Raw genomic sequence first — 13,178 nt, forward strand, 5'->3', positions numbered from 1 at the left:
CACAGGGAGCTCCAAGGGCCACTACTCTGCAGAGACGGTGTGCTCGTCAGACATCAGCACACACAGAAATCTCAGGGAGCTTTAAAGCACAGATTCCAGGACTGCACCAGCAGATATCATGATTGGGTTGACCAACAATTAATTGCTCAGAAGTTGAAAAATATATTCCAAAATCTTTTGCATGGTAAGGTCCTGAGTTTTCTTGGGAATCTGTCCCTGTCTTTTCTCCTCCAAACAGAGCTCACCCTTGCTCCTCCGCAAGTAAAAAGCCTCCTTTAAGGAGACAGTCCCAGATCAGGCAGGTCCAAACCCCAAAATGACTTCCTGTCTTGGAATGCTCAGATGCAACTCTGGGGCTAATTTCAGTGGGAGTTAGGAGATTACTTAACAAAGATGATTAGTGAGAGGGCCAATAGTTGACGTTAATGTTAGGGAAGTCAAGTTTGCATTTCTAAAAAGAATCCTGCTTACCAGTGAGTATAAGTTTTTTCTGTGTAGGGTAAGGTTCTCAGCAGAGAAACTAGCAATAGCTCTAGGTTCCGCCATATACATTACGTGTAGCTGACTGGCCCACCCCAACACACACAACTTCCTCCCCAGCTAAAGGAAAAAGCTGAACTCTAATCTTGGCCCATCCTTCAGCTGCATTCCACTGGGTGTGGACTCTCTACAAGTGTGAATGTCCCTGGATCTCAGTTGCTCCTTCTGCTATTGTAGAGTCTCCATTGATGAGGTTTATGCCCAGGTAGACCTGCAGGAGGCTGAGCATCCCCTAAGTCTCAAGGCCAACATTTTCAGCAATCCCAGACCAACTCTTCAGGTTCTCGGTGACTCAGCTTTTCATCTGTGGGAGGAAAGAATCCATCTCCTTCTCTCAGGTATGTTGGGAATTATATGTATTTAAATAGTCAGTAATCTATAAGTTGATCGTATTCTTAGTGTTGCATTGATTGCTCAGCTGAACGCTATAACCAAAGGATGGAGGGTGGAGGAAGAATTAACTTCTTCTCTCTGAAGGACTCATCAATAGGCATTTCTGCCCTGTGGATTTGCAAATGAGAAATTAGCTTTAGGAAGATGTACAAAGGAGCTCTGGACTCCCTTTTATTGTTATTATTACTTTAGAGATGGGCCTTCCTATACTGTCCATGCTGGAGAGCAGTGGCTATTCACAGACTCGATCATAGCACACTGCAGCTCCACACTCCTGGGCGGAAACCATCTTCCTGCCTCAGGCTCCCAAATAGCTGGGACTACAGGCATGCACCACTGCCCCTGGCCACTTGTTATTTTACTTCAAGTGTTTTATTTTGAATGTTAAAAGTATGCGTTTTTCATTACAAAACTCAGAATCTGTTTGGTAACAGAAAATGGTCAGAAGAAAGATACAAACACCACTTAAATCTCCACTTAGAAAATCCCAGCAGGCATGTTGCTGAACCTTCTTAGACTGCAGTGTGAGTGGTGGCCCCGGAGCTGTCCTGTACAATGGTGCTGATTTTCATTCTGTTGTTTTCTATGTATATACACTTGTTGACAAAAAGAGTCAAACTCTGGAAAACATTTAAAGGTATTTATTCTGAGCCAAATATGAGTGACCATAGCCCATGACACAGCCCCCAGGGGGCCCTGAGAACATGTGCCCAAGGTGGTTGGTGTGCAGCTTAGTTTTATACATTTTAGGAAGGCATGAGACATCCATCAAATACATTTAAGGAATACAGTGGTTTGTTCCAGAAAGGTAGGACCACATAAAGCAGGTGGTGAGTGGGCTTCCAGGCTATAGGTAAATTTAAACACTTTCTGGTAGACAATCGAGGTTTTGTCTAAGGACATTGGATCAATAGAAAGGAAATGTTCAGCCGGGCATGGTGGCTCACGTCTGTAATCCCAGCACTTTGGGAGGCTGAGGCGGGCAGATTACTTGAGGTCAGGGTTCAAAGCCAGCCTGGCAAACATGGTGAAACCACATCTCTACAAAAATACAAAATTTAGCCAGGCATAGCGGTGCAGGCCTGTAATCTCAGCTACTTGGGAAGCTGAGGCAAGAGAATTGCTTGAACCCTAGAGGTGGAGGTTGCAGTGTGCCAAGACTGCGCCACTGCACTCCAGCCTGGGTGACAGAGTGAGACTCCACCTCAAAATTAAAAAGAAAAGAAAAGAAATGTTCAAGTTATATGAAAGATTGTAGAGATCAAGGTTCTTTTGAAGTCTCATAGCAGCTGCTTTTATAGACAACAAATGACAAATGTTTCCTATTCAGACACTTTAAAAGGGACTAGACTCTCAGTTAATCTATTCAGAATTGGAGGGGCCTGGAAGGAAATGGTCTAGCTATGTTTTGTTTGTTTTTTTGTGTTTTGAAATGGATTCTCGTCCAGGCTGGAATACAGTGGCACAATCTCGGCTCACTGCAACCTCTGCCTCCAGGGTTCAAACAATTCTCCCACCTCAGTCTCCTGAGTAGCTGAGATGACAGGCACTAGACATCATGCCCAGCTAATTTTTTTATTTTTGTAGAGACGGGGTTTCACCATGTTGCCCAGGCTTGTCGTGAACTCCTGACCTTAGGTGATCCACCCACCTTGGCCTCCCAAAGTGCTGGGATTACAGGTGTGAGCCACCATGCCCACCCAGTCTAGCTATGTTAATAGGGATTCTTTGCAGAGGTGAATTTTCTCCCACAAAGGACAGCTTGCAGTGCCATTTCAAAATGTGACAAAGAAACATGTCCTGGGGGTAAAATGTTTTTATTTTCTTCCTTGTCTCATAATGTTATGCCAGAGTAGGGTTGGAAACTAAGTCACCATATAGAGGGTTAAATAAAACCCATCTGATGAGAATGAATGGTTTGTAGGGCATGACTCCCCAGACCCCTTAGATAGGAATTTGGGCAAGATTTTAAAATAAGAGTTTAGTCCTTATATATTTTTATGTGCTTTTAATTTACAAAGTTGCATTCATATGTTATGGGTTATCTTGAGTATTGCTTTTTACAAGTCATTTTCATGTTATAAAGTCTGCATAAAGTTTGAACACTTTCACAAGCTACATCTCACTTCGAACAAGGAGACATAACTCAACTTCTCTTGGATCCATCTGCTTTCATCGTGTCTCGTTGTAAACAATGTTTAAAGAGCGGATTTGTACATAAAGGTTCTTCTATGTTTGGGATTTGAAAATATTCATAGATTACTCAAATGATACATATTAGGCCAAAGACTAAACATGTTAAAGCCTTTTCATACGCATTACCAAATTGCTTCTCTAAATCATTGTGCTGACCTGTTCATTCATTTAATAAATACTTACTGAGCCCTGATTCTTTACTAATGATGACATTGGGGATATAGTGACAAGATTCCTTGCTCAAAGAACATATATTTCAGCAATAGTTACTGTGATGGTTAATTTTAGGTGTCAACGTGGCTGGATTAAGGGATATGTAGACAGCTGGTAATACATTATTGGTTGGTGCATCTGTGAGGGTGCTTCTGGAGGAGATTGATGTGTGAGTTGGTGGACTGAGTGGGAAAGATCCTCTCTCAACGTAGGAAGGCATCATCCAATCACCTGGGGTTGCAAATTGAACAAAAAAGCAGAGGAAAGTCTCATTAACTCTTTCGCTCTGGAGCTGGGACACCCTTCTTCTTCTGCTCTTGGGCATCAGAACTCCAGGTTCTATGGTTTCAGACTCTGACACTTGCACCACGGGCCCCCGCTTACCCACTTACTATGCTACTGCCTTCCCTGGTTCTTCAGGTTTCCAATGGCTTATGACGGGACTTCACAGCCTCCATAATTGTGTAATCCAGTTCCACTAATAAATCCTCTCTCTTCCCTCTGTAGTCTATCTATCTATCTGGTTGTTGTGTCTCCCTGGGAACCCTGATACACAAATGGACAGTAACCAAATAAAACCTAGTATTATTGATAATTGCCATTGAGAAAAATATGCCTAGGCCAGAAGATTGGTGGTGGTGGGAATAGCAGGGGATAGTTTAGACAAGGTCATCGAGCAAGACGTTTCTGACAACTTGACCACTGGTTATTTGAGCAGAGACCTGAATCATGTGAGGAGTGAGCCATGTGGATCCCTGGGGAGCAGGTACATGTGGGAGTCACAGCAGGGGCAGGTGGCAGGGACAGGACAGAGCAGTGACAAGAGGCTGCTGTGAGTGGAGATGAGTGAGCTGTTGCTGACAGGGGTGGGATGAGGTCAGAGTTGCCAGAGGGGCCCTGTGTTGAGGGACTTGTAGGAAACGGTGAGAAATTGGAGTTTCATTGTCCTAAGAAGGGAAGAAGCTGGAGTGTCTGTGGGATGTGGTGGTGAAGATCTGCTCTAATTCCCATTTGAAAGGCTCACTGTGCCTTTGTTGTGTGGGTAGTGGCAGTGGTGTAAGAGGCAGCAGGCAGCCCAGCTGGAAGGCCCTTCCTGTTTACTATCCTAGGAAGGATGGTTCTGGGGTGGAGGCCATAGAAGAATGAGAGGTGATTGGGTTTACTGTTGATATTTGTTTTTAATTTGGGTTAAACATACACAGCATAAAATTTATTATATTTATTTATTTATTTATTTTGAGACGGAGTTTCACTCTTATTACCCAGGCTGGAGTGCAATGGCGTGATCTCGGCTCACCGCAACCTCCGCCTCCTGGGTTCAAGCAATTCTCCTACCTCAGCCTCCCGAGTAGCTGGGACTACAGGCGCGCACCACCATGCCCAGCTAATTTTTGTATTTTTAATAGAGACGGGATTTCACCTTGTTGACCAGGATGATCTGGATCTCTTGACCTTGTGATCCGCCCGCCTCGGCCTCCCAAAGTGCTGGGATTATAGGCGTGAGCCACTGCGCCCAGCCCAAAATTTACTTTTTAATAATTTTTGAGGGTAAGGGTACTAATTCATTGGCATTAAGCACATTTTTGTAAGTGTCTTTACAAAGCACAACATTGTAATTGTGCTTCAAGCCACCACCACAAATATCCATTTCCAGAACTTCATCATCATCCCAAGCAGAAACTCTGTACCCATTAAAAATAACTCCTCATTCTCGCCCCACCCCAGTAAATAGTAACTTCCATTTACTTTCTGTGTTTTTTCTCCTCCTTTTTTTTTTTTTTTTTTGGCAGGATCCAGGCCAAATACTTTCTGTTTCTATGAATTTGCCTATTCTCTGTAGGTGAAATCATATAATATTTGTCCTTTTGTTTCTGGCTTATTTCACTGATCATAATGTTTTCAAGATTCATCTGTGTCGTAGCATGTGTCAGAATTTTACTGATTTTAAGGTTGAGTAATAGTCCATGTGTATGTACCATATTTCTTAGTCCATTCATCCATCTATGGATACTTGGCTAGCTTCCACCTTTTGGCTATTGAAAATAATGCCGCTATGAGCCCGAGTGTACAAATATCTGTTTGAGTCCCTGAGTACCTGCTTTAAACTCTTTTTGGTATAAGGCAAGAAGTGGAATTGCTGGGTCACATGGTAATCCCATTGTTACTTTCTTGAGGAATTACTATACTGTTTTCCATGGTGGCTGCAACATTGTACTTTCCCACCACCGGTGTACTAGGATTCAGTTTCTCCACCTCCTCGCCAACAGTCAGCCTAGTGAAGCTGAGCATGTTTCATGAGTCTATTGGCCATTTGTATATCTTCTTTAGTGAATTGTCTCTTCACGTCCATTACTCATTTTTGAATAGGGTTGTTTTTTAATTAATAAGTCGTAGTTTTTAGGTATTTTGAATATTAATTCCTCATCAGATATATGATTGGGATGAGGAAACAGACACAAAGTGGATGCAAAAGCGCATGCAATAAGAATTGAAAGCAGGAACTCAAATAGATACTTGTACACTTGGCTCATAGCAGCATCATTCCCAATAGCCAAAAGGTGGAACTCCTCCCATTCTGTGCATTTTCTTTCCACTCTTTTAACAATGTCTTTTGATGCAAAAGGTTTTTAAATTTTGACGACGTCTCATTTACCATTTTTATTTAATTGCTGGTGCTTTGGGTCATCCAGCCAAGAAAATACTACTGAATCAAGGCCAGACACGATGGCTCACACCTGTAATCCCAGCACTTTGGGAGGCCAAGGCGGGCGGATCACAAGGTCAAGTGATCGAGACCAGCCTTGCCAACATGGCAAGACCCCATCTCTACTAAAAACAGAAAAATTAGCCAGATGTGGTGGCATGTGGCTGTAATCCCAGCTACATGGGAGGCTGAGGCGAGAATCGCTTGAGCTCGGAGGTAGAGGTTGCACTGAGCCAAGATTGCACCAAATCTAGGTGACAGAGCAAGACTCTGTCTCAAAAAAGAAACATAATTTATTACATACATTAGCTCTAGGGTGACCATTATATTCTTTCAACCTTTAAGACTGAAAGTTTTTACAGCAATTTGGTGAAAATTCAAAAGCTAATAATAGAGTCCCAAGAGAAATGTTTACAACATCACGTTGAATGAAAATTAAGCCTCAAGAATATCTGTATGAGAACGTGGCAGTGTGTGTGTGCAGCTAGGTGTGAGTGTCATTCTGTGGAGAGTATATGTGTAAGAACATGTTGATGTGTCTGGCAGCATCTTTGCTTCTGTGCTGGGGTGTGTGAGTCTGTGTGCATCCATTCATTCACTCAACAAATATAACAATCAGGCATGGCCAGGCCCCGTGGCTCATGCCTGTAATCCCAGCACTTTGGGAGGCCAAGGTGGGTGGATAACCTGAGGTCAGGAGTTCAAGACCAACCTGGCCATCAAGGTGAAACCCCATCTTAAAAAAATTTTTTTAAAAAGTAAAAAAAAAAAATCAGACACTATTCAAGACAACAGAAATACATCTGCAATTAAAATTTTTGTCCTGGCCAGGTGCAGTGGCTCATGCTTATAATCCCAGCATTTTGGGAGGCCAAGGTGGGCAGATCACCTGCTCAACATGATGAAACCCTGTCTCTACTAAAACACAAAATTAGCCAGGCGTGGTGGCAGGCGCCTGTAATCCCAGCTGTTCGGGCCGCTGAGGCAGGATTGCTTGAACTAGGGGAGAGGAGAAGGTTGCAGTGAGCCAAGATCCTGCCACTGCACTCCAATCTGGGAGACAGAGTAAGAGTCCATCTCAAAAATTAAAATTAAAAATAATAAAATAAAATATTTGTCCTTGTCTACATAAAACTTGTATTCTAGAAAAAAAGAGGGACTATGAGCAATTGAATATATTTTTAAATGTTAGTGAAAGGGTTGTGAACAAAGTGAAGCAGGGTGGAGGAGGGCGGTGGATGCCACAGGAGGTGAGCCTTCCAGGAAGGACCTCTGGTGGGACCCCCAGGAGAAACTCCTGGAGATGAGTTTCCTGGCAGGGGAGCAGCCATACAGAGGCTCTGAGGTGTGGGCACCTGGGCATGCTGGAGGAACAACCTGAGGAGGGCCTGAGCCTGGACCCCGTTGCACGGCCACGTGTGGGTAAATTGGGGCCACTGGGGAGGGCTTTGCCTATGAGAGGGATGTTTCATGTACCATGTTTTCTTTTGTTTTTGAGACAGGGTCTGGCTCTGTGGCCCAGGCTGGAGTACCATGGTGCATGCGACCTAGATTCATTGCAACCTCCACTTCCTGAGCTCAAGCAATCCTCCCACCTCAGCCTCCTGTGTAGCTGGGAGTACAGGTGTGTGCCACCACACTCAGCTAATTTTTGTTTTTCAGGTGTGTGTGTGTGTGTGTGTGTGTGTGTGTGTTAGAGACAGAGTTTTACCATGTTGCCCTGCTGGTCTTCAATCTTAGGCTCAAGCAATCCACCAGCCTTAGCCTCCCAAAATGCTGAGATTACAGGTGTGAGCCACCACACACACCCCAGGTTAACATGTTTTAAAAAGAACCTTTGACTGAGCACAATGACTCATACCTGTAATCCTTCATACCTTCAGGAAGCCAAGGTGGGTGGATCACCTGAGGTCAGGAGTTTGAGAACATCCTGGCCAACATGGTGAAACCCCATCTCTACTAAAAAATACAAAAATTAGCTAAGTGTGGTGGCCCTCGCCTGTAGTCCCAACTACTTGGGAGGCTCAGGCAGGAGAATTGCTTGAACCCAGGAGGTGGAGATTGCAGTGAGCTGAGATTGGGCCCCTGCACTCCAGCCTGGTGCCTGACGACAGAGCAAGACTCTGTCTCAAAAAAAAAAAAAAACAAACAAAAAAAGCTGGACATGGTGGCTGGTGCCTGTAATTCCAGCTACTTGGGAGACTGAGGAAGTAGAATGGCTTGAACCCAGAAGGTGGAGGTTGCAGGGAGCCAAGATCACACTATTGCACTCCAGCCTGGGTGACAGAGTGAGACTCCATCTCAAAATAAAATAAAAAGAACCTTCAAGATATTCCAAAGGGTTTACAAACAAAATTTTCCTCCCTTCCCATGTGCCCAGGTTCCCTCCCAGAGAGGAGCACATTCCCAGCATCTGGTGTCTTTCTTGAGATGAAGTCATGCACATGTTATTGTTGCTGCATCAAGAAGTGTTACAGGATCTTTGGGGTGTTGCTTTTCTGGCCAGAAACCTGTGGTTTTTGCTGGAGTTCCTCTGTCCTACCTCCAGATCGGCAGACAAGTGGACCGTGAGCATGACAAAGAGGAGCTTTACTGAGTGTCAGAACAGCTCAGAGGAGCCTGGCAGTGGGTAGTTCTCTCTGTAGGCAGGTGTCCTTTACAGTGTTCAGCTCTCAGAAGAGAGGGTGGCTCCTCTCTGCAGCGGGTCATCCTGTTGTCTCTACATCCTCTACCCTGCTCTGGCTGAGCCTGGGGCTTTTATGGACCTCAGAGGGAAGGAAGTGTGTGCCCACTGGACCATGGGCAGCCGGAAAAGGCACGAGTCCCTACTCCAGTCCGCTTATCTGGCAGCCCAGCCCCCAGCCTTCAGGCCTTCCCGCACTGAGAGCACTAAGAGGTCCAGGCCCCTGGCGGTGGTGACCTTGGCGGCTGCAGCACCTGGGGAGCTCCCACACTGCCAACTCAGGAGGGGCGGGGCTCCCACCTGTGCTTGGCTCTGCAGAGTGTGCAGCCCCGACCTCACCCTTCTCTGCGTCTCCTCTCAGCCGCAGAGGGTGAGATGCAAGTGGTACGGTGACCCCTGCCAACCCCTCACAAACGAACCCGACGCTCCCGAGCCGGTCCCGCGAGTCCCGTGGGTTCCCAGGACACGTGGGAGCAAGGTCAAGGCTATGGCGGAGCCTCCAGGCCTGGGAGTGCGTCCTGCCCGGCTGTGTGAGGGTGGGGGTGGCACAGTCAGCTGCCTTGGGGACAATGGCACAGAGGATCCACTGCAGCTCCCACACCCGCTCCTGCTGGCCCGTAGGCCTCCTTGCATCCTGGGACGGGGCTACAGGCCCTCGCCTGCGTGGTCTGGATTCCGGGACAGGAGTGACATCGCCGAAAGTTCCCCCTGCGGCCCCGGCACTCAGGGGCCAGCCGGGGCTCCCCTTTGCCTGGCTCGCAACTCTGCCAGGGGGGCGCCTCCGGGAGCGGATCGCGAACCCCTGACCCGGCTGCCGGGAGTACCAGGTCACCCCGACGCCGGATAGATCCTGGGGACGCAGCCTCGGGCAGCCCCTCTCTAAACTTTCAGCCCAGCCCCAGGATCCTGGCGCCCTATGCAGGGCGTGCGCTGAGCCACTCCCGCTTCCCACCCTCGGCCGCCGAAGCGCGGCCACCGCTCCCCGTTGCGGGCCAGCCCCCGTGCTCTGTGCACAGGCGCTGCACCTCCCTGAGCCCCGCTCTGCCTCGGGGCCTCGGCGCCTACTGTGCAGCTCCCCCCGCAGGCGGCCCGGCGCGGCCCCACCTTAGCTGCTCCCAGGGCGCCACGTCCTGGGACCCTTTGCGTCGGCGTCGGCACCCGACAACCCTGGCCCGCGCCCGCACCCACCGCAGCTGGCACCGCGGCAGCGGCGCTTTGGACGCCCTCCACTGCCATCGGAAGGAGCACCGAAAAAAAAAGAGAGAAAGTAGAAGAAAATGTTTCTTCTTTCAGTTTTCCAGAGTGTGGCCATGAAGGGCATGGAGAGAGGGGCTGCAGGGAGGAGGCAGAAGCCTCAGGGACCGCACAGGTCTTCTGAGCCCGCCTCTCCTCCGCCCCCGTGAGTGGCTCCTCAGAGGCTCAGTCACCCGCACTCGCGCCCATTCCGGGTCCGCGGTCTCCGCCTCACCCAGCCCAGACCCCTCCCCGCGGCTCAGTAGAAATCTAAGAGCAGCGTGGCGGCGCCCCCGTGTAGCCACAGGGCCAAGGACAGTGGCCCTGAGCTCCCACCTCGCCTGCTCAGCTAGGACCTGCCCTGGGTCTCCCTGGTCTCCCAGCCGCAGGACAGGGGTCTGAACACAAGAGGGAGCCACCATCCCACGTCAGGTTTGAGATCTGACTCCAAAAATCCACGCTGACAGAGGCATTTCCTCCTCTTCCAGCATTTACCTCCCCATTGAGTGACAGTGGACTGTGGCCTCAGGCCAGAGCAAGGTCTCCAGGCCAAAACAGGTGGTTCCTAGGTCTTGGGTGGACCCCATAAACATAATGGGTGCCCTCAGTCTCCTGGGATGGGCCTTTGGAATCTCCAATCCCTGTCGCTTGTTCCCTCTGCTGTATTTGGGACTGGAGACCCTCCACCTGGGACTCAGTCCAGGGAGTCAGACTCTAGGATGTAAGAGGAGGGGCCCTTGGGGCCTTAGGTCCAGGGAGGGGGTAGAGGCTCTTGGAGAAGCAAAGACAGGGAGGAGAGGGGGACGTAAGTGGTAGAGGTTACCAGGAGAGGAGAGGAGAGGGAGGAGCTGGGGTAGGGGCTCCTGGGGGGCCATGTTTGGAGAGGGTTTTCCAGGTCCTAGGCCATGGAGAGGGAAGAGCAGGTGTCTGTACCACACCTGTAGGGATCAGGCTAGGTCCCAAATTCCTGGGGTTTCCAGGGTCCCACTCTCTGCCCTAGAACATCTTAGACATATCCGAGCCCAGCACTGAGAAGCCCCTGTCACGATTGCTTCCTTCCTCCCCGATGACAGCTAGAGCCAGGCCAGTAGGCCCCAAAGACCATATGCTGGACACACCAGATGGGATGCCATCATGGGCTATGAGGACCCTGTGGCAGGACTCATGCAACAAATACCCATTTCCCAGGTTCCCAGGCAGCCCCTGTCCCCTCTGCAGCCCAATGCCTGTGGGTGGGAGACCCCGTGGGAGACCCTGCAAGTGCCCCAAGGGTTTGAAGCCTCAGCCTGTTTCCACCTGAATACAGAACTAGAAAATAATTACAGATAAAAAAAAGAAAAGAAAAGAATTACAAATATAGTTACATAGTTATTCCTATATAATCATGAATAATCACAGTTATTCATATGTAATTACAGAAATATATATACTCAATATAGTTTTAATCATACTAATGATTTTGGGTTATGAAGCATGGAACTGAGGTGACAATGTGAAAAAGTGACCCTAAGGCAAGTTGCTCCAAGCCCTCTGTCATGCCTGCGTAAGGCTGCTGGAGGGTGCCTCAGCTGTGCGGCAGTGCCAGCGCTGGGAAAGCGCCCGCTGTTTAGCCAGATAAGGAAGATGTCCAAAACGTCCGAGACGTCTCCTTCCTTGGGGGAACTAGGAGAAAACTCCACTCCTCCAAGCACTTGTGATAGGCCTGACGGCTGTCAGGGAAACCCACAGATATCCGGGGGCTTAACTGTCTGTGTGGTGCTGTGCTCCAGTGGTCACGTTCCATGTCAACTCTCATGTTCCGCTTCTGCATCTGGTTCCTCCTTTTCTTAAAAGATAAAATCAGTAATAGTAACATAAATCTTAATGTCATTGTTCTTTCTTGACAAGTGTGAAAAAGTGTTGACATGTTAGGTTCTCTCTTCGTCTTGGCTACTTGAAAGTCCTGGACCCCTATCTTGAAGACATGTGATTTATCTGACCCTATCACTGACCTCCATTACCTCACCCTGCCTACCCTGCTCCCTGCTTTGCACTCAATAAAAGTCAGAGCATCCAGGCACTGGGGGCCACTGCCGGACTCCCCTCTTTGGTTGGCAGTTGACCCCTGGGCCCAAACTGTTTTCTCTTTCTCAATGTCTCGTGTCTTTTATTTCCAGTTTCTCATCTCCATACCTGTAGAGAGGGACTCATGGGACCCTGTAGGGCTGGACCCTGCAGCTGCCCACAGACCTTGAGATGCTGCCTCTTTCTTCTCTGCTGACCCAAGCACCTGGGTCTGGACCCTCAGGTCCCTCTCTCTGCCACCTCCAACCCCAGAGTTTAGGAGGTCCACAGCCCTGACCCCAAATCTCCTTTCTACCCTGACGACTGACCCTGGACACTGGGGGTCCCAAAGCCTGTGGAGAGTTCCCCAGAGGCTCCCACACTGCAGCCGGGCTACAGCAGCCACCTGGACAGCAGCTGCCCATGACCCTGCACCCTGCAACCTAGATGCCCTCTTCCTGGGCCCAAGTGACATCAGAGGGAGTTGATGGTCAGGGAATGCAGGGCTGCAGTGCTGGTGTGGCTAGACCACGAGTTTGGGGCAGTGCTGAGCATCATTCTCTCAAGGGCCTCAGGAAACTGAGACCAACTGGTAGGCACCAGACACAAACACACCCACACACATACACACACACACACACACCACACACACACACACACACACACACTCACACCAGTCACCTTGTGGGCTGAATTATGTCCCTGAGGATTCATATGTAAATGTCCTAACCCCCACTGTGACTGCATTTGGAAATAGGACCTTTAAAGGAGATAAAGTTAAACAAGGTCACAAGGGTGGGGCCCTAATCCGATGGGACTGGTGTTTCTAAGAGGAAGACACAGAGATGTCTCTCTTTGTGCATCCACACGGAGGAAAGTCCACATGAGCACATAGTGAGCAGGTGGCCATCTACAAGCCAGGCAGAGAGCCCTCACTAACCAGAAACCAAATTTTCCAGTACTTTGATCTTAAGATTTGGTTATGGAATGAATGTTCTGTGTCAAATTCATATGTCAAAGTTCTAATTCCCAGGATGGGATTCAGAGGTGGGCCTTTGGGAGGTTATTGGATTCAGGGGAGGTCAAGAGATTGACCCCATGATGAGATGAGTGTCCTTATAAGAAGAGGAGGAGGCTGGCGCTCTCATTCCCTTCACCACATGAGGATATGGC

This window comes from Callithrix jacchus, chromosome 4, assembly GCF_049354715.1.
Source record: "Callithrix jacchus isolate 240 chromosome 4, calJac240_pri, whole genome shotgun sequence".
Taxonomy (NCBI): domain Eukaryota; kingdom Metazoa; phylum Chordata; class Mammalia; order Primates; family Cebidae; genus Callithrix; species Callithrix jacchus.